The sequence below is a fragment of the Aethalodelphis obliquidens genome, unplaced genomic scaffold (assembly GCF_003676395.1).
Source record: "Aethalodelphis obliquidens isolate GAN/ISIS:26980383/991018 unplaced genomic scaffold, ASM367639v1 scaffold69, whole genome shotgun sequence".
NCBI lineage: Eukaryota > Metazoa > Chordata > Mammalia > Artiodactyla > Delphinidae > Aethalodelphis > Aethalodelphis obliquidens.
Genome location: NW_020838013.1, coordinates 6096473 through 6118502, shown reverse-complemented (window position 1 = coordinate 6118502; position 22030 = coordinate 6096473). Strand labels below are relative to the sequence as shown.

Genomic DNA, 22030 nt, shown 5'->3' with positions numbered 1-22030 from the left:
CACACCACGTGACAGATCCAGTTGCCGCTGCGTACCTTGCAGTGTGCAGGCCACGCGCTGCCTGCTGGGGGCCCTTGGAGTCTCCGACACGGATGTGGCCTGCAGGCTGGCTCTGATGGTGGAGCAGGGCTGGGGAGAGGTGGGGACTTACCGGGCAGCAAGTGCCCGGGCCGGATGATGTCAGGCCCCCGCTTCTTCCTCTGAGGTTGGTCCAGCACCTTGCCTCCCTGGCCCTGGACACGGCCGATCTGGGGCTTCAGTCCCCGGGCCTTCAGTCCCCGGGCCGCGCTCTCGGTGGGTTACCTGTGAGTCAGGAAATCTGATGCCTGGGAATCTGCTGCTTGAGCCTGTACCTACCCAAACCTGCCTCCTCTCACTAAGGTCTCTGAACAGATTGTTTTGTCCCAGTGAGAAGGGGCCACGCGCATTCTGCAGGGTCTTCCTCAGCTATATGTTCCGGCCTTTCTGCTGGTTCTGACCCCCAGAAGGAAAGGGGGAGCCCTGCTCCACAGTCTGGGGGCTGGTCCCCTTCTGCCTGCAGTCATAACCACCATCCCAGACCCCCAGGGCCGGGCTGCAGGCTCTGAGCCCCGTGGGAGCCCCTGCAGCACGGTGGGACCACTGGGTGGGGGGGTGGGTGGGTCGGGGCCGTGAGGCTGAGGGAAGCCCACGGACTCACCGCCCTTACTGACCAGTCGTGTCCAGGGTTCTGCCATGTGCACTGGGCTTCCATCTGTCTCTGAAGTGAATGGGACGTTAGGACTGTCCTTCCTGGGCGGGCAGGAGTCAAGTTTCACCCTTTGACCCTGAGATGGAGCATTTAGCTCCTGCCCGGAGCAAACCGGGCGTCCACAAATTCCGCCGGCATTCGGAGGCCTTTTCCATCACCTTTTTCACTGTGCATTTCCCTCTTGGCCGAAAACAGTCTACGATTCCTTCTACACCCGGGGCTCCTTTAGGAACAGAAGCATTTACTATTCATCCACTCGGTCACTCATTCCTTCGTTGAAGAAACGCACTCCGAGTGGCTTCTGGGAGAGACCCTGCGCAGGGACCTGAGGGAGGAACAGCTGCAGTTGCGACATGTGCCTCACCCTGGGTGGGGGACGCTGCAGGAGGGGACAGGTGGCCGTGTCAGCTGTCAGTGGTGGAGCAGGGACAAGTGCAGAGGAGGCATTTCACCCACGATGCCCGTGGTGGGCGGACTCGAGAAACCAGCCCTGGGAGAGGCGGGGAGAGCTGGAGAGAGGTGGCGCTGGGGTAGCCCTAAAAGTAGCTGCAAGAGGCTCATCCGACCTAATCCAAGAGGAGGCTCGGTGCTCAGAGCACGCAGCCCCACCCAGCAACTCTGCCGAGGGGTCACCGGTCATCCCGCTTTACAGCCGAGGACGCCCACGGGGGTGAATTGCAGGCGGTTGTTAGCCAAAGGGACCAGAGCTGGACTCGAGTCTGGGTCCCCCTCATCCCGGCTGCGACTTGGGTCTGGGTCCCCAGATCCCAGCCGGAACTCAGGCCAGGTCCCCCATCCCAGCCCGCACTTGGGTCCAGGTCCCCGGATCCCAGCCTATCTCCTTTTCCCCTGTGCCTTCCTCAAAGCCTTAAGAACCGCCTGGCTGAGAAGAGCAGGTCTGCCGGCCATGTGCCCCCGGGAACCAGGGCGTGGGAGCCCCGCCATGCAGGGGTCGGGACCCTCCAAGCCAAGGAAGGTGCCGACCTCAAAGATGAAATCGGGGACTTGGGGACACGGGAGGCCTTTCTTTAGGGGAGCAGGGAGGGGCAGGAGGGAAGCAGATTTGCATGCTGAGAATCCGGGCAGGAAGGGTTCATCTGGGGGGTTTCTGCACCAGAGGATCGAGGTTCCCCCGAACAGCCACCTCTGGTTGGGAGGGAGCAAGGAGCCCCCCGACTTTCAGTAATTACTCCCTGGGCCCCCACGGGGCGCAAGGCCAGGCTTCTCAGTTTCAGAACCCAGGAGGCCTTTAGCAACCCCGTAATTTCTCCAGTTTCCTCTGTAAATCGCCTCAAACCTAAATACAACCTTCAGGATGGACAACCTTATGTGGTGTTTGGAGCAAGCTCCTTTGGACAGTCTTGAGTATGTTTTGTTGATCTGCAGCATTCAAAGGGAAAAGGTGTGACTTTCAGGCTACAGAGGTCCCTGGACCAGGAGAGCTGCCTGGGGTCCTCGGTCCCCTTGATGCACCTCCCTGGCTCTGCGGGCTCAGCGGTGCAGCGTTTAGAAGATGGAATGAGGTGGGACCTGGGCTCGCGTCCCAGGCTGGTGATGCGATGTGATTCGTCACACACTCCGCCTCTCCCGAGCTGTCGGCTACATTTTGGAAGAACTACGCCGAGTGCGTCAGCCCTGATGGGTAGATTCCCTGTATTCCCATATATGTATAATGATAGAATTGTATACGTGGACGTTATATTTACATAATTAGCATCATAGTCACCAGCATGCATTGTTGTTATTTGTAGAAAGCTTCCACATACTTGGTTGGTAAAAAATGTTTGCCTGTAACTTTTTTTTTTTTTTTTTTTTAATTTTTTTTAAGACTTTATTTATTTATTTTTGCTGTGTTGCGTCTTCATTTCTGTGCGAGGGCTTTCTCTAGTTGTGGCAAGTGGGGGCCACTCTTCATCGCGGTGCGCGGGCCTCTCACAATCGCGGCCTCTCTTGTTGCAGAGCACAGGCTCCAGACGCGCAGGCTCAGTAGTTGTGGCTCACGGGCCTAGTTGCTCCGCAGCATGTGGGATCCTCCCAGACCAGGGCTTGAACCCGTGTCCCCTGCATTAGCAGGCAGATTCTCAACCACTGCGCCACCAGGGAAGCCCTGCCTGTAACGTTTTATGATGCATTTTTAAGTGAATGAATGCAAGCTGGACGGTGGGGGCCAGAGGATGAGCTGGGGCCCCAACCAGACAATTCAGGAAATGCTCCAGACAGAGGGACGATGGGTGGGAGACGCGGAGGTAGGAAGCAGTTAGTCATTCGTTCATTCATCCACTGGCCCACTGAGCACAGCCAGTGCTGTGAAGGCAATGCATGGGCATCGGACCACAGCGTCAGTGGGGGCAGGGAGAAGCTCCCCCGGGGAGCCCAGACCAGGAGGCAGGAGGAGTCATGCATGCTATGAGCTGGGAAGATGTTCCAGCCAGAGGGAGGTGCTGGCTTAGCGTTCAAGGGAAAGTGGGGCTGGGGGCAGTGTGGCTGGAGTGTGGGGTCCGGGGCCACATCGTACCAGGCTGGGTGAAAGTTCTGGATTTCAAGTACAACTGACCTTTGCAGGTGTCTTGGTCAGCAGGCTGCCGTAACAGAACACCACCAACTGAGCAGCTTAAATTGACAATAGAAATTTATTTATCACTGTCCTGGAGGCTGGAAGTCCAAGATCAAGGTCCTGGCCCATTTGGCTCCTGGTGAGTGCCCACTTCCTGGTTTGCAGACGGCCGCCCTCTTGCTGTGTCTCACCTGGGAAATGAGAGAGAGGGAGAGGGAGAGAGAACACTGATCTCTTTCTCTTCTCATAAGGGCACTAATCCCATCCTGGTGCCCCATCCTCATGACCTCATCTAAGCCTAACCATCTACCAACGGCCCCATCTCCTAATACCGTCACATGAGGGGGGTATGAATCTGGGGGACACATACATTCCATCCATAGCAGAAGGGTTTGAAACGGGATCTGACTTAGCTCAACTCAGCTCCACAGGCTGTGCAGGCAGCTGCGGGCCTGTGGCTGGAGCAGGGATTCTGGAGGAGGATCTGGGTGCCCAGGGATGGAGTGGATGTGGTTTGAGGGAGGAAGGGGTGGGTGCCTGGGTGATGGGGGCCCCGAGTTGGACTGAGAGGGGACTCTGGGCAGGACTGGGAGGCAGAAGGTTTGGGGTGGCTGGAAGCCTGGAGCCCAGGACGCTGGGAGTGTCAGACCTTTTTTGGGTGACAAGGGGCTGTGAGATGCTGTGATCAGATCCACCACATTCTGGATCATTTCTTGCATCTGTTGTGGAGGGTGAAACAGAGAAGTGATTCTCACACTCTTTGTAAACACATTTCTTTCTTCGCAGAGTCATTTTTTTAATTTTAATTTTTCAAGTGCTTCACTTCACTCTCACGTAACTCTTAGAAGACGAGGTCTCACGGACCTTTTGGCAAACCTCTCTTACATGGATTTCAGAGGAAAAAAGATGATTTCCTATTTGAGAGTTTGCTGTGGGTGGAGTTTTATTTTTTTATTGTGGTAAAATACACGTAAAAATTTTATTTTAACCCTTTTTAAGTGGACAGCTCAGTGGCATGAAGGACCTTCACACTGTTATAGCTTCGTCTGTGATTTTGTGGATCGTGGTCATCCTGGCAGGTGTGAAGTGGTACCCCAGCATGGTTTTGATTTGTGTCTTCCTGAGGATTAGTGATGCTGAGAACCTTTTCGTGTACCTGTTGGTCATCTGTATTTCTGTGGAGAAATGTCTATTCAGGTCCTTTTGCCCCAGCTGCACCATCTTACTTCTATTTGGAATCTAAAGAAAGTTGAATACGTAGAAGCAGAGAGTAGGATGGTGGCTGCCAGGGGCTGGGGGCGGGGTGCGGAGTGTGGGGAGATGGTGGTCAGAGGGAACAAAGCCGTAGTTAACGTGGGATGACTAAGTCCAGAGATCTGCTGTGCAGCGTGATGACCAGAGTTAACAATACTGCACTGAATATGGGAAATTTCCTAGGAGAGTAGATTTCAGGTGTGCTCACCATAGAAAAGAAAGGGAACCACGTGGGGAGATGATGTTAATTACTTGACTGTCGTAATCATTTCCCTGTGTATATGTCAAATCATTATGTATACCTTAAACATACACAATTTTTATATAAAAAACTTCCACTAACCTCCAGTTCCTCCCTCCCCCAGCCCCTGGTGCCCACTCTCCTACTGTCTGTCTCTATGAATCTGACTCCTCTTCCAGGGACCTCCTGGAAGTGGAATCACACACTCTTCGTCCTTTGTGACTGGTTTCTTTCAATCAGCGGTATGTCCTCAAGGTTCATCCACTCTGGTTGGGGCCAGAGTCATCTTCCAAAGGAAACCTACAAGGTCTCCCAATATAATAGTTATGAAGGGAATTGGGGGCCTGGAGCCCCTCCCACTTATAGCCCACCCCCCTGCCCCCGGTAGTCCCTGGGGCATGCTCACAGAACCCCAGGGCTCCAGGAAGCTGCAGGTGACACCCCCGGGTCAATGACCTGCCGAGAGGAACCCCAAGGCCCAGAGAACAGAGCCTCAGCCACCAGGCTCTCCCCATGGGTGACCGAGAGACTCTGATAAGCTTCCACAAGGCCCGGCTGGTGGCTGATAACAGCCTGTCCCTGGGTTCAGGGCACTGACAACTTGCTTTTGGGTCGGGAGCCAGAGAACAGTCTGAGGGTGGGATGACGACATTCCGGGGGCGAGGGGATGTGCAGGAAGGGCCTCTGCACCTTGTTCTTGTCCCGGATGTTGGTCTGGGTGTGTGTGTGTCTGTGTGTGCGTGCGCGTGCACGCCGTGTGCCCCTTAACCTGTTCCTCCTCTGCCCCTCCCGTCTCCATCCCACCCATCCCAAGCTCCTGGAGGGCAGGGGGCCCCTGCCGCTCCCTCCCGGCTGCCCCACAGCCTGGAGCACAGAGCTGGGCTCAGGGAAGCCAGGCGTTCATTCATTGGTTCAACCCATTCATTCAACACCGTTGCGTGTGTGCCTTGGGTGTGTGTTCTAGGCACGGGATATGGCAGGGAACAAGGCCCGGGCTGTCTTCTCTTTGGACATTGCTCTTGGATACAGGGGCTGGGAGTCCCTCCTCTGCCCCCAGCGAGGTGATGCAGGACAGGGACCCCAGGGCAAGTGGAAGGAGGAGGCTGGCTGGGGAACTGCAGGTACAGAGGTCCTGGGGCAGCATTATGACCAGCATTGCTGAGAACAGGAGGGAGCCCTGGCTGGAGTGGAGCAAGGTAGAGAGGTTCCTTGAGGACCTGGTGGGCCCTAGCAGAGCCCTGTGGAGCTGTTCTAATCAAGGGTGATCAGACTCCTGAAGCAGGTCCCCAGGGCCCCACTTCCCCATGCCAGGTACTAACCCTTTAGTTGCTGGATCAGGGGGAGAGTCTGGGGGCTCCTTGGAGAGCAGCTGTTGACAACCCCTGGGACATAGGGATGTATTCCAACCTGCACGACCAGCCCTGGGCCTCAGTGCTGAGGAGGGGTGACCGAGGACGCCTCTGCCTTGTGCTTTTGGGGACCCAGAGGGTCTTGGGGGGTGGCATTGTCCTCAATCACATTCCACGGGGGTGAGAATTCTCCATCTGGGATGGCTTTTGCTGTCATTTCCTGAGTGAGCCCTCTGTCCCCGTGTGGGCTGCTAGTTCTTTGCAGCTCCCAGGACAGTGGGGACTGTCTCTGGACCCTGACAGGCCTGTGTTTGACCTCGGTTCTGTGGCTCGATGGCCCGTGACCTCGCTCCAGTCACTCTCTCCCCATCCACCCCATTGCCTTATCTGCCCACCAGGTGATGCCTCCTTGTTCCCCAAGCCATCTTGAAGACCGAGAGTAAGTGAAGCATGGGGCCCGTACCTAGAAGGTGCTCAGGAAATGGGGTACCGCTGCCCGCTCCCCAGCGCCTTAGCAAGAAGATGGGCAGCCATGGTTGGAAACCCACATCTCCTCCAGCCCCTGGGAGGGGAGGAAGGACGGCGTTCCTGGAACAAACCCGTGCTTTATTTACCTATTTATCTATCCCCCGCCACACATCTATTTATTTTGAACTCTAACGTCTTCTCATCAGGGAGGCACAAAGAAGGAAAAAAAGTGAAATTGATACGGGGCCCCTTTCAAGTGGGGAGCCAGCCGCCTGCGGCCTCGGGAGAGAGGCTGCTTTCTGATCTCCTTCCAGAGTGTGGGTGCCCTGGGGCGTCTGCGGAGCATCTTCTGAGATGCTCTCCATACCAGGCCGGCCACCTCCGTCCTTTGCCACATCAGGGGAAGGCTGCACACTGCTTCAAAGTCACAACAGCGCTCTGCAATTGGAAACACGCATGTTTGCAAAGTATCAATTTAGCAGTCTGTTCAACTGGTCAGTCTGGGCAGGCCAGCTGGCTGAATTCCTGGGCAGAAATGCCCTGGAGTGCAGAATGCCCAGGTTCGAATCCTGGGTTTGGCACTAACAAGCTGAGTGACCTCGGACAAGTCTGTGCCTCGCTCTAGGCCCTGGTTTCTTGTGCAGCTGACAGTTTATGGAAAACCACCCAGGAGCCACTGATCGATTGATCGATGGGTTCAGCCCATATGGCAGACCCAGAAGAAATCAAATCTTGAGGCACTGGGTGGAGAGACTCGTTACATTCTACCAGGCCCAGGTCTTAAAATGACAGCAGATCCATCTTGGGATTCTCTATCCGTTTAGGCTCTTTTGTTGCAGGAAGCAGGAAGCCCACCTCAAAGTGGCTCACCCAGCTGAGAAGTCTGGTGGCAGGTGAGCTCTGGGGAAGGTGGGCTTTGGGTACAGTTTAATCAGGTCTGGGGTTCCACGCTTCAGCAGTTCTCTTGCTCTGCCTGCCTCTGTGTGTGGGGGTGGTTGTCAGGCTGGATGGCCTCATAGCGACAAAGTGGCTGCAGGAGTTCCAAGCTTTGCACCTACATCCTTGGTTGGTCAGAGCAAGGGAGAGGTCTTAGTGAGCTGAAATCCGGAGCCTTGCTCTGGTTGGACTGACCTGTGCCAGCCACTATTGGGTCAGAGAAATGCCTTGCACTGATTGGGTGTGATTTCTCATCCCTTAAGAAATCACCCTGATAAGGGAGTTGAGGTTATTATGACTGGCTTAGACCAAGCGGAGCACAGTCTTGGAGCTCAGTGTGGGGTCAACCTCATGCGAACCACACAGCTGCCACACGTGGGCGGTCGGGAAAAGCACCCTCCGTCCATTGCCCTGTTCCACCGAGACCCAGCCCTGCTTTGGGGGCTGTCCCGTCGTTAGTCTTTGCTCGAGGGTTGAGTCCATGAGCACACAGCCAGCGTCCACCATCCAGGCTCTATGCCGAGGCTGTCCATTTGGCTTCCACTCTGGGATGACCTGGAACGTGGACTCTTGAATGTGGCCCCCGAGTGGCAGTGCCTGGCCCTAACTATGGCTCTGAGGAAACTGGAGGAGGGGCTCTCACATTTATTAATCTCCTGCTGTGTGCTAACCTCCTTGGCCTGTGTTGCCTCAACTGTCCTCACAACACCCAGCAAGGTGGCTGCAAACCCCCTTTTTTTTTTTTTTTTGGTTGCGGTACGCAGGCCTCTCACCGTTGTGGCCTCTCCCATTGCGGAGCACAGGCTCCGGACGCGCAGGCCCAGCGGCTCCGCGGCGTGTGGGATCTTCCCGGACCGGGGCACAAACCTGTGTCCCCTGCATCAGCAGGCGGACTCTCAACCACTGCACCACCAGGGAAACCCTGCCAACCCTTTTTGCAGGTCAGGAAACTGAGGCACGGCAAAGCCAGGCAACTTGTTCTCCGTCCTCAGACAGTGGGTTGCAGAGAGGTTCTTCCAGAAGCCCGGTGGCCATCAGCAGACCAGGTTATGCTAATAATGGAGCCTTTGTAGACCATGGGCAACCTGGTGAGGGGGAATCAGAGGAGGTTTCAGAAATGGAAGACCTGGATTTGCGGCCCCAGTCACTGGTGTCTTACCTGACCTTCTAAGTGTCACTGGAAATGGGAATAAGGATCACTGGTGAGTCCTCTGGTGAGAATAAGGGATTCAGTAGTGTAGCTCAGACCTTCCCTGAAAGGACCAGGCAGAGGAGGGTAACTCCCTCTCCCCTGCCACCATGCACCTGACATGACCCTCCACAGGGGGGTTTCCTTGTGTCTCCGGGGTTCTCGCACATTCCTCTGGGAAGATCCGATCAAGATGGCAGACTGAGTGCCCCCAGCTTTCCTCCTTCTCACAAAACTCTGGTGAAAGGGCGAAGGAAATCGCATGAATGTGTAATAAGAAAGATCGCCATTAGTGAACTGGAAACATTAGGATTCCTGGGTAGAAAGATGGGAAGGAGACAGGAATAGCTACAGGCAACCAGCAAGATCCCTAAAGCATTTGGAGAAGACCGCCATGAGGATGGGGGCGGTGTGGAGAGAGGGCGAGAGACCCTAGACCAGAACAAGGGGCCTGGGAGGCGGGAGATGGTGTGCCCCTTTCCCCGGCATCCTCGTTGCCCTCAGGTGGGAGCAGCAAGGATGTTTGCTCCATCAATTCAGTGAGGGTGAGTGCCAGGTCCGGCGAGGCAGGTCCAGGAGGGAGGGGAACTTGTCCAGCTCCCTGCCCCCAACCCCATCGTGGGAGGCAGGTTTCATGACCAAAGTGGGCAAAGGGACAGGCAATCCCAGCCACAGTGCTGCCCTGGCAACCAGGGATCACTAGGCCTTTGTGTAACGAGAACACCAGACCCGCAAACAGAAAAAGTAGCACCTGTGGAAATAAAGTTAACGGGGCAAACAGAAGAAGAGTTTAAACGCGCATACGTAAGTATTCCCGTCTTCAGGCAAGGCAAGAGGACATCCAATAAAGGAGCAATTAGGGAGCCTGAGAGTTAGACATTTGATTGTTGAAAACAAAACCAAAATGCACTGAACAGCCTGGTGGACTTCACCAAAGAACGTGTTCATGAGCTGCAAGTACAAACTGAAGAATTCTCCCAGGAGCCGGAATGAAAGCACCGCGAGACTGAAACAGAAAAGAGGACGAGGCACCGCAGAAGGTGGATCCAGGTGTTCCGAACTCCCAACAAAGACCAGGTGAAGGTGGGAGACACCATGGAAGATGGGAATCTTCAGCCAGACAGGGTCTGCTCAGTGTCAGACAGGATGACTGAAAAGGGGAAGCATCTAAAAGGAAGATGATGCACCTCAAAGACTGATTTGGAGGAAACTTAGAAGAGCAGGGATGGAGGGGAACTCCTAATAGCTTCCAGGGGTAAAAACAGATCACCAGCGAGGAGATGAGGATCTGACTGGCTTCGCTGTCAGCTGCACCAGGCACAAGGAGACGGGGAGATCGTCGCAGGATTGAGATCTCGGAGGGAAATCGAAGGCCATCTGTTTGAAACGCTGTCTGTGCTGAGGGAGGATGAGGCTGCACTGGGGGCCCAAGGTCACCTAGCCACGTAGTGCCCTGGCTGCAGAGTGGTCGGGGGGCGTCATTAGGGGAACAGAGAGTTTCTCCCTTCTTTCAACGAGTGTTTGTTGACGGTCTTCTCTGTGCAGGCGCTGTGTTGGGTGGCCCAGGGTGCAGTGGTGAAACAGACCAGATGCAGTCTCTGTTGGGGCAGATTTCACATCCTCGTGGGAGAGAGAAAAAAATAAATGTCAAATGGTAACAATGGTAGGTAGCCAAGGAGATGTACTTGGAGCTCCCGGGAGTTGACCTTCCAGGGAGGTCAGCATCCCAGGGTTCCCAGAGAAATGGACGGTTTAGCTGAGCTCTGGAGGATGAGCAGGAATGGACGAGATGTGCAAAGGCCCTGTGGCAGGAGGGAGCCAGGAGCGAGGGCCCGTGGGGAGCGGCTGACAGGGCCTGTGGGCAGGGCTGGAGGAGGCACGGGGGCCCCTGGAGGCTGCGGCAGGATCAGACTCTCAGGCATGGGAGCGAGGGCGGGAGGGTCGGGCTGATCCGGTTTCTGGCGTGCGCACCCTCGTCTCGCTGAGACGTTCCCTGCTCTGGGCTTTCCTGCAAATCAGACAGTATGTAATCTTCTGCAGCTGGCTTCTTTCACTCAGCACCGTGTTTAATTATGACTATTTAAGCAGGTTGGTGATGTGGTCAGGGTGCCTTCCAGAAATGCTGCCTGGAGCAAGGCTGGAGTCCTGGTTTCCCGTTGACTCGGAGCCAAGCTGCTCACAGGTACCGGGGAAGCTCGCTCACTGCCCTTGGGACCCGCACAAGTGCTTGGAGGAAGTTTCCCGACACCTCTGTTACTCCTTCCTCCCGGGGGGCCCGAGCCCAGTTCCTTCCTCACTTTCCTGCAGCCCTTGTCTCAGCCCTCTGCTGTGACAGAAGGAGCGGGCTGGCTGACCCCAGCTGGAGGCCTTGGGGCCAGTGGCCACCCCAGGGCTGTGTGTTAAGGGAACCGTCCAGGGTGGGGACACCCAGAAACTCAGATGTGCCTCTCATGTCCCCAGAATTAAACGGCTGGTTTGTTTGACTTGATTTGAGCAGGTGCGTCTGTGGACCCAAGGTCAGGGTGACTCTGAGAGCTACAGTAATTGTGGTTTTCAGATAAACTGATCCCAGAGGGCCCAGAGGGCTGAGTAGTGGGAAGAGGCAGGAGGGCAGGACCAAGGTGTAACCAACCCTTTGGGGTTTGTGTGTGTGTTTGTTTTTGTCTGCCTGAGATCCAAGTGCCCTTTCTGCTGGAACGTTCCTCAGTTTATGAGTCTTGGTGGGACTTTGATCTGGGAGCTACTGTCGCAAACAAGCAGGACCAGGTGCCTGGCGAAAAGGGTGGCAGACAGGGAGCTCGCCACGCCCTCCTGCCAGAGGCTTCCAGGCGCCCTGGAGCCTTCTGGAGGCCGATTCTCTGCACCTTCTAAGAGGCTGTGTCTGCGGCCTGGCGTCTGGATGGAAAGCCATCGGCAGGTGTCTCTTCCACGAAGCACTTCCAGGCCCAGGCTTCTCGGGGCGGGCGGTTTGCTTTGGGCCTGAAGGGACACACCAAGGTGTCGCAGAGAAACCAGGGCTGTTGGAGCTGGTTGGAAAGCCAGGGCCAAGCCTGGGGTTGGCAAATGTCTCCCGGGCGCTGTGTGGAAGGGGATGGGGCCATGGCCAGAGGACACTCCAGGGAGCAAGGTTTCAGCTGGAGGCAGGAAAACCTTTCTCACAGCTGAATGTCCCCAAATGGGCGGGCAGGCCGTGCAGGTAGTGACCTTCCAACGCCAGGGCTATTCAAGCAGAGGTTCATCCTCTACCAGGAGTTCCCTTCTCTCTTCAGGCCTACTCGCTCCCCTCCGTGCAAGCAGGGTGTCACCTCGGCCCGCGCACAGCCTCAGCACGCGGTCCCTGAGGTCAGCCAGACCACAGGCTGGCCCGCGTGGTGCCCTGGTCTCCCCAGCCTTGCCACGGCTTTGTGAACAGAGCCCTCGGCGCGGGGGCCTCACCCACAAAAATGCGCGCCCCCCGCAAGGAGCCGGAGGGGCCTGTGTCCTCACAGGAGAGGGCTCCGCTGTCTGGCCTAGAGGGCACACGCTCCCTTGTCCTTTCTGGAGGATGGAGTTGGGTGAGAGCGGGAAGTTCATAGAGAGGAAAACCTCCTGCTTTGCCCGTGTGGGTGGCTCTCCTTCACCAGCACGTGGCTGTCCCGGGGCCAGGACTCTGGATACGTGACACCCACCCCTGGGGACCCCCCACCTCCACCCTCGCATCCTCAACCCACCTCCCGTCCCCCATCTCCCTCAGCAACTCCCGCCCCCCAGAATCGCCTTTGAGGGAACACTCAGGCCTTCCCCGCAGCCTCCAGAAAGACGCTGAGAGGTCGGAATCACGACCCAGGAGTGTGGAGCCCCGAGCCCAGGGGCAGGGTCTGGATGGAGACAGGGTGAGGGCATCTCGAGTGAGCAGGGAGGGCTGCTGGGTGGTCCAGCCAGTGCTCGTTGGAAGGAGGGAGCGGGGTGGGGGAGGGAGGGAATGAAGGCGGGAACCCAGCTCCCGGACATGCTGCCTAAACCACACACCTTGGCAGGCAGGAAGCCCTCTGCCAGCTCCAACAGGGCTGGTTGGAAGGTCTAGCTTGGCAGGGTCTGTGCAAAGACCCTCCTAGCTGTCTACCATTCACCCTGGCTGGGCAGGAAGGGAAGCAAGGTAAGCCACTCCTGCCCTGGGGCCCTGGGTACCCCGTGAGTGCGGGATGCTGATGGGCAGACGCTGAGTGGGGAGGGGAGCAACGGGCTGCCACGGAGGGGAGGATGCAGAGGTTGGGGGTGAGGGCCTTGGGGAGTAAAAGGACCACTGGGGACAGGGGGAGAGCCTTGCTAGGCGGACCTGGCTGGTCTGCCCAGAGCGCATGGAGACCAGTGGAGAGATGCTTGGCGGGCGGTGGATGAAGCGTGGCTCTGAAATGCTCGGATCCCCGGGAAGGACTCCTGGGCGCCAAAAGGCAGGTCCTGCTGTTCTGTGTCTGCAGCTCAGTTTCAGATGTCTGAGCACCACGTAGATCAAACAACTCAGCAATTGAAAGACGCGCCCATCACGTGTTAGGTGGATCCATCCAAGAGGCAGACGTCCTGCGGCTCCAGAGAGACGTCCTCCGCCACGTCTGCACCCAGATGCCGGGAAAGGGCCCCACTAGGGACCCCGCCGTCTGTGCTTCCCTGAGGCTCCCAAATCTGTCCCTGCGCTTCCGGGTGGTCTCAAGGGTCTCCCAGCCCTCCCCGCGCGGTGGGCGGTGCCGGCCTCTGGGACCCTTGGGGTACCCGGGACGCTGCTGGAAGATTCAGCGAAAGCCCAAGCCGAGGCCACCAGAGAGCACGCAGGTCGGGCGCTCATCGCGGCCCTGCAGAAGCGCTGCCGTCTCCGCTGGCTGAACTCCTCGTACCTGTAGGTGTCCAGAGATGCGGGGCCAGATGCGCTTCAAGCCCCGACGCGCAGAGAACACGCCGGCCTGTGGCTGGAGACACTGAAGTCACCTCCCCCTCCCCCTCCGTGGTTCTTCTCAGACCCCCAAACCCCAGCTCACGCAAGGAGACCCCAGGCTGAGAAGGCAAAGTCCCCGTGCCCCGTCCCTGCTGACTGTCACCATCCGTGGGGGCAGGGCAGACCCGTCCACCAGGGCCTCCCTCCTGGTGGGCACCCAGACCTCCAACCTCTGGTCCATGGCCTCTGTCCCTCCGCTACAGAGTCAGGACAGCCGCGTGCCAAGGATCTGGCTTTGGCGTCCGACGGGGGTCCGAGCATCTTCCCTTTGCTGCTTGCCAATTGAATGGGTGAGTTAGGGGCTAATTCCAAGTATCACCTTCCTCTTGATGGGGACAAATGACACTTGGGAAATTTGGGAAATCGGGATAATAATCGTGGCACACCCCCATGGGCTTCTGGCGGGGCCTTTGGAGCTTATATAAGGCACGATCGGGAAGCAAATGCTTCCTCTGCTTTGGTGACTTGGATGGCGTTCGGGCCGCCAGGTGTGGCTGCCAGGGTCCCCCAACTGGATGGTGATGACAAGCCGTTTCCAGATGCCTCAATCTCTCGCGTTCACGTTTCCGCTCGGAGCCCTGAGCCGTTAACGATAACCCTATGGCGACGGAGAGACGCCTCCACCCTCGATCTTGTTGGGCCGTTTGGCAAGAAGCAAACAGAAGGCTTCGCGGGTCATCCTCCAGCCACGTGCTGTATCAGGAAGGCTAACCTCAGGCGTGTGGCTCAGAATACGGAATAAGTACACTACTTTGCAGTCATTTCAACTGTATGTCACCACAAAACATTTAGAAACACGGGCATCCACGTATTAGTTAAATATTCCCATCAAACTCCAAGTTGACGGATTTCTGATTTCTTTCCCAAGTGAAAGGCGATGGATGCCAAGCTCCCCACAGCATCCCTCACAGGGTGAGAAGGCTTTTGAGGGGAGGCCAGGAAGGCAAACCAGAATGCAGGGCCCTGGGTTCGAGCCCCAGCTCCACGCTGGCTCACTATGGACCCGGGCACCTAACTATCAACTATCTGGACCTCGGAGAGGTCGACTGAGCCCAGGGCCCACGCAGGGGCCCGAGACTATGAATCGCTCATCTTCCGCCTTGGCCCCTCCATGCAGATGGGCTGCCGATTTTTGAGGTCCCAGGGCTGCTCCCCTTTCTCATGAGCAGAGCCCAGTCTCTGTTTGGCCCGAGACCTCCTTGGTTCCCGAGAACCAGCGTGGCCATTTCCCATTTCCAAGGCCGAGATGTGTCACCAAGTGGCTCACAGCTGGTGGAAGACATCGGAGGCATCCCCAGAGGACGCGGGTCTGCCAGCAGGTAGAGGTGTGTCTTCAGAGGAGAGATGCAGTCCTTCGGGAAGCCAGGCCAGGCCAGGTGGGCCATGGGGCTACGGGTCAGGCCCGTCTGGCCCATCCGACCAGTACAACATCACAGGCCATGCTGAAGAGAGCCTTCCAGGGGGTAGGGAATTCGGCCGCTCTATGACCCAGATTCACCTGAGCAGGGACCTGGGCTCTTTGAAGGATTTGCACGCCGTTCGTCCAGGCGGGACGCTGATCTCTGGGCTGTGCCCGTGACCATGAACTCATCATTCACATCTCACCCCTGGGCTTTGCCTCTCTCCATAAAATGTGGGCCCTGGCTTCTACCTCCCCCAAGACTTGTTGGCAATACAGGATCAAGGTGATAGCACGTTTCTAGATGGTCCTCCCCCTTTACAGGTGATGCTCACACCTAAGCAGCCTGGCAGGCCTGGGTCCCCAGCTCCTGCCTCACAGGGTGATATCATTATTTCTATTCTCCAGGTGAGGAAACTGAAAGAGGAGAGATCCATTCCCTAGCCCACGGTATTTGCCTCCTAGGGCTGCTGTAACAAATGACCACAATTTGGGGGGCTTAAGACAGAAATTTATTCTCTGCCAGTTCCGGAGTCCAGAAGTCCAAATCAAGGTATCAGTGGGGCTGTGTTCCCTCCTAAGGCTCACGGTAAAGATCCTTGGTTGTCTCTTCCAGCTTCGGGGAGCTCCAGGCATTCCTTGGCTTGTAGCCAGATCACTCTAGCCTCCGTGGTCACATAGCTTTCTCCCCTGTGCATCTCCTCTGTGTCTATGTCCAAAGTTGCCTCATCCTATCATTGGATTAGGGCCACCCTAATCCAGCATGACCTTCTCTTAACTTGATGTATCTTAATTTTGCAATATTGCATCTACAAAGACCTTCTTTCCAAATGAGATCACATTCACAGGTTCTGAGCATTAGGACTTGAACGTATCTTTTGTGGGGACACTCCCCCAAACCAAGATGGCCCATCTGGTCCTGGTAGAGCTGGGCTGCAAGCTATCCCTCCACCTCTGATCCCACATCTGTCTGCTCTCTCTTCTTGCTGAAACTCTGCCCATCCAGGCAATGAACAATCCAAAAATGAAGTGAAGAAAAGAATTCCATTCACAGTAATATCAAAAAGAATAAAAGACTTAAGAATAAATTTAAGAAAACAAGTGCAAAAACTATAAATTTGTTGAAAGAAACTAAAGAAGACCTAAGTAAATGGAAAGACAACCTGTATTCGTGGAATACGTAAGTTGAACCCACAATAGGACTTTGGAATGTCTATCGATGCACATGTGACAGCAGGTCAGGGGCACATAGCAGTGTGGAGGCTGTCACTGCATATGGTCCAGAGCTCAGGTACAAACACCCATCCTAGTGTTTGGAAACTGACACCTTTCTTAACAAAAGAAGAAATTTTAAAGAAAGAAAAGATGTGATGCTGAACAAGGAGACAAATCAATAAGCAAAAAAACTGTAGAAAATACAATGACCTGGAAGACAAGAGCTTAGGTACAACTCAAAGAATAAAATCCATCATCTGCACAGTGCTGTTGAGAATCTACACATATCTTAAGTGTATTCAAATGTTTTGTATTTTGTGATAAAGTCTTCTTAATTTTGTTATTCATTTCTCATGTTTCATTATGTCCTCTTTAATGTCCTTCTTTTATTTTTCGTTATTTAATCTTTTATGGCAAACTTGCCTTATGGCCAATTAGTTATGTGGTGAAAATGTTTGCAGCAAAAATGCTTGTAGCAAAGATGTCTATGGCAAAGATGCTTATGGCAAAAGTACCTAGAATGTACTTCATATCCACTAGGATGGTTAAAATTTAAAAGACAGACAATAACAAGTGTGGGCGAGCATGAGGAGAAATTGGAATCTGGTTCGTTGCTGGTGGGAACGTAAAATAGCACAGTCAGTTCGGAAAAGAGTTTGGCAGTTCCTCAAAATGTTAAACACAGAGTGACTGTATGACCTAGCAGTTCTACTCCTAGGTATGTGTCCAAGGGAAATGAAAGCATAAGTCCATGCTAAAACATGTACGTGAGTGTTCACAGCAGCATAAAAAGCGTGAACAACGCAAATACCCATCCGCTGATGAATAGATAAGCAGACGGCGCTAGTCCATATAACGGCATACTTTTCAGCCCTAAGAAGGAGGAAGTACAGGTACATGCTACAATACAGATGAAACGTTACGCTCAGTGAAGGAAGCCAGTTGCAGAAGGCCACATATTATAGGATTCAGTCCAGAATGGGCAAATCCGTAGAGACAGAAAGTAGATTCGTGGTGACGAGGGTCTGGCGGGCGACAGATGTGGAGTGACTGCTAATGAGTAGCAGGTTTCTTTTTGGGGGTGATGAAAATGTTCTAAAATTAGTTGATGGTGATAGTTGCACAACTTGGTGAATGAATTAAAGACCACTGAATTGTACACTTTGGGTGAATTGTGTGGTATGTGAATTATGTATCAATAAAGCTGTTATTTGGGAAAAAAAGCATGAGAAAATAAGGATAAATGTCTAATGCTTCTTCCTACCCCCAACGGCTTACCTTGTCAGTCTTGGGCGTGTGGTCTGCCCAGTAAAGCCCAGAAGTCCTGGCCCTTGGAGGCACGGTCCGCCTTCTTCCTCTCCCAGTGTGCCCTCCACAGGGAAGGACCACCAGACATTCCAGAACGTTCCCTCCCCGTGCTTCCTCTGCGTTCACCTTAATGCCTCACCCACTCAGCTCCCTTTTGGCTTTTCTGGGTTCAGAACGAGTGGACCCTGATAGGAAAGATTTCCTGGGTACACTGCCCAGACCCCTAGGATATGGCTGGAGGGACCACAGGTGGTCAAGCCTAACCTGTTTCTGGGGAGCAGAAGGGTCAGGGTCCCTAGCAAGGCCCCACCCAGAGCATATGGCTAAAGGTGGGAGGGGTGGGAGATGTAACAGCATCTTCTCCCACGCAGGGAGGCAGGGGGTGTGGCCACGTGGAGTGGCCCCTGCCTCACGCTTCTGACTTTTGCTGGAATCTTCGAGGGCTTTTCCAGATTCAGAAAAAGCCAACGTCTTTCCAGGAATGGAAAAAAGAGCAAGTGAAGCTTAAGAAGAAAGTGACACCCGAGAGGCTGGATTCCTGCCCTGTCGGTCCATTGTGGGAGGAGGTGGCCAGCGCAGGGGTCCATCCACCTCGGGAAATAACCTTTTCTGGAGAGACAGAGCCAGGATCTTCTTTGTGCAGCACCTCATAGCGGTGAAAATGTAAAGATGGTGTTTAGACTCACACTGTTTCCAGTTGTCCAGGGTATGACTCTGTGAAGCCAATACATCCAGATAACTGAAAGCATTTTGAGTGTCACCTGTCTGACGTTTGGTGTGAAGGGGACACGGGTGGGGACAGTGAGGAGGCTGGGGTCCGCAGGGTGGGGTGTGGAATGTGGGTGGGTCTAGGGAAATGGAGCAGACCTTCCGGTACGTTCTGCTGGCTCAAGGCTTTGCCCAGGACAGACATGTAGGATTCTAGAAGCTCTTTTATTTAGATCAGTGGTTCTCAGCCTCCAGTGAGGTTAACCCCTAGGGGATATTTGGCAATGTCTGGAGACGTTCCTCTGTCCCAAGTGGGGCGGGGCGGTGCCGCTGGCCTCTTGAGGAGCTAAACACCCCACCGTGCACATGACAGCCTCCTCGCCATCCCCCGCCCCCTGCAAGAACGGTCCAGCCCCAAATGACCCAACACTGTGGTGGAGCAACCCTGACCTTTGAAGGTGCAGCTCCTGGCAGAGGTTGCCTGGGAACAGCGACCCTCCGAACGAGCTGATGCTGGTTAAACATATTTTTCCTTTCTGGTTATAAAATAAATTGATACATGTCGGTTGGATAAAATTTGCAAAATGCAGAAGAATACAAAGAAGAAAGTAAAAATCACTTACAGTCCTAGAACAGCCATGCCCAGCATTTCGAGGAGAAGATGTTTTCTCCTCCAAGCCAGGCCGGGCTGTCAGGAGGCTGGTGAAAGGAACGCGCCATTAAAAACAGGGAGAAGGACAATGGCGGTTTCTGCTCATGGTTTATACTTTGTTTTAACCTCAAGTGGTGCAAATGTACATTCATTTTGTATTGCTCCTGCCTGGAGTTCTACATTCCAAATTCACAGTCCAAATACAGGATTTTTCTAGAATGTTACGAATGTTTACCACAATTGTTTACTGCTACCTTAACCCATCACTCAGTTGAAGCTTTTTTATTTTTTTTTTTAGCAACTTATAGGCATCGATGTTTCCTAAAGCTTAGTTTCCACAGAATGAATAACTCCTTTTGCACTTAAGATTTCATTGGTTGATGTAACAGTTACTGAAATGGATCAATTATATGCACAGCAGCATCAGCAGCTGTGTGAACAAGGCTGACCTTGGCAGGTGTGTCAGGGGTGCAGAGGGGCAGGGGGATCCCGGAGCTGCCGCCAGGTGGGACGGTCAGCAGAGCATGGACCCCAGTGGAGACAGCTACAGCGGGAGCCCCGCACGTGGGCTCGACTCCATGGGCGCTGGTTAGGGGACCTGCTCTCTGTGGTCTTCCAGACTCTATTTCTACACAGGTGGTTATAGATTTACAAAGTTGGGCATCTATTGTACACATGGTTTTGTAAGCTGATTCCCCACTAAGACATACATCTGCTGTTTACTGTGATTTCACACGGTGGCGGAGGACCTCAAACTCTCGTGTTCCACCCCAGACTCTGGGGCCGTGAGGTGGGGGAGGGATGCCGGGTGGGGATGTGGTGAGTGGTCAGGCCGTGGCCTTGCCAAGCTGTCTGTGGAGGATCCTGTCGTTTTGGGCCAAGGCAGGTGGTCACGCTGATGGCTGACCCGAGGGATCAGAAAGGGGCTCCCGGTTTTGCAGGTCACCTCTGACCACTTGTGTATGGCTGCAACTCTTTCTCGCTGAAAACAAAATCCACTCTAGAAAAATCCCCAGGATTCTGGTGCTTTCCACCCTGCGCAGGGGATTTCAGAGTTCACAGGAACACAGACTGTCTTATTTTGGCAAGCGATCCCCGTTGCCAGTGTTGACAGCATCACCTGGGGATAAATTAGTTCTTTACAATAATCCTCACCTCCCCAGTGTGGGATAGTTCAATTCAGGTAAACACAGGTGCCCTGGGTTTGGTAAATAGTGATCCCAGAGATCATCTCATTTGTCAAGGGAGAAGACACAACTTGAGTGGAGGGTGAAGAGCTTCCAACCAATTCCCCCTCCTGAACCCAACAAATGCGTCCGTTCATCCAGCCAGCCATTCACCCACCATCCACCCCTCATCAACCCATCCATCTATCATCCATCCGTCAACCTATCCATCCATCCGTCCATCCATCCATCATCCATCCATCCATCCACCATCCGTTCATCCGTCCATCCATCCATCCATCCATCCATCCACCATCCATTCATCGGTCCATCCATTTATCCATCCATCCATCCACCATCCATCCACCCATCCATCCACCATCCATCTACCCGTCCATAATCCACTCATCTATCTATCATCCATTTATCTATCCATCTAGTATTCATTCATCTATCCATTCATCCACCCATTTCCATCTATTCATTCTACTATTCGTGTTCCCTTCCTTCCTCCCTTCCTTTATCCAACAAACGTGTCGAGCATTTTCTGTGCACCACCCTCTGGATCAGATCCCGGGGATACCAAGGAAACAAAGACCCAGCCCTTGCTCTCAATGCTCTCACAGTCTAGTCCCCTGCTTTTCCTCACAATGCACTCCTGCATCCTTATTTCTTCTACTCCTCATCATAAGATAACTTCAGTGTCATCCATTGTGCAGATTAAGGTGAGAAGTCTCTCCCTGAGTTGTCACGCGTGTCTGAGTCTAGAGTGATGGGGGGAAGGCTGGCACCTCTAATCAGAGCTCCCGTTTACTGAGTACTTGCTACGTAGCCACAGGTGGCCTGTTCTTCAGTGTATTTGATGCTCTTAATTTTACAACAGTTTTAGGTTTGCAGAAAATTGGCAGACATCCAGTTTCCCTCAGTCGTACCATCTACGATGGGCATGGTACGTTTGTCACACTTAGGAAACCAGTATCGGTACGATACGGCTCATCAGCTCCACACTTTATCCAGGCTTCCTTACCTTCTACCCAATATTCTCTTTCTTTTCGAGGATCCCATGCAGGACACACTGGTCGTCACATCTCCTCAGGCTCCTCTTCGCTGCGACGTCTTCTTAGACTTTCCTTGTTTTCAATGACTTCGCAGACCTGTGGGGGGCGCTGGTCAGGTGTTTGTAGGATGCCCCTCGATGGGTGGGTCTGAGGTTATGTCATGATGAGGCTGGGATCATGGGTTTGGGTGAGAAGGACCTTGGAGTGAAGTACTGTTCGAGTACTCACAGCCCACGTGACTTAACTCACCACTGACCTTGTTGATGTTGGTGATGTTGACCTTGGTGAGGTTGACCTTGACCTCCTGGCTGAGGCATATGGGAACATCTAACCTGCGGTCCTGGTTTTGCTGCTGAAGAAAGCTCGGCTCACAGGGATGAAGTGACGGCAGAATGTCACCTGGAGTGGGCAGAGTGGGCATCGTCACCCTGAGGGTGGGCTGGTCCAGCGCCTCCCCTCCCCACCCCCGCCCTGTCCCCATGTGCACTTTCATAGCATCCGACTGGGACTGAGGTCCCCAGCCCTGATGGAGGGGGTGGTGTCAGCCTCCCGGGGGGTGGTCAGCTGGCCCCCCAGTCAAAGCAATCTACCTATGGACAACCAATCCCCCAGTGACAGGTGTTCCTTGGGGAAGCTGGGCCCGCCCTGTGTGCCCACCCCGTCACAGTACAGAATCCTGGAACCCGGAGGCCTGTCCAGCCCTAGCAGTGAGGTCATCGTTATTTATGGGATGGCCGGGCTGCCGGTGTTTGCACACAAAGGCCCCGCTCTGGGGCCGTGCCACGCGGGCCGGCATTCCAGTGCATTCCTGCGGCCCGCAGCCCAGCCCAGACAATA

General features: G+C 54.5%; 1 long non-coding RNA gene across 1 annotated transcript; it reads right to left on the bottom strand.

The window, feature by feature from the left end:
* Positions 1-19024: 19024 nt before the first annotated feature.
* LOC113611503 (uncharacterized) lies at positions 19025-21581 on the bottom strand. The gene is made up of 3 exons (XR_003429493.1): positions 21450-21581; positions 21163-21289; positions 19025-20089 (listed from the first exon to the last, which is right to left on the bottom strand). It is a non-coding gene; the product is annotated as an uncharacterized LOC113611503 (long non-coding RNA).
* Between the last annotated feature and the right edge of the window lie 449 nt (positions 21582-22030).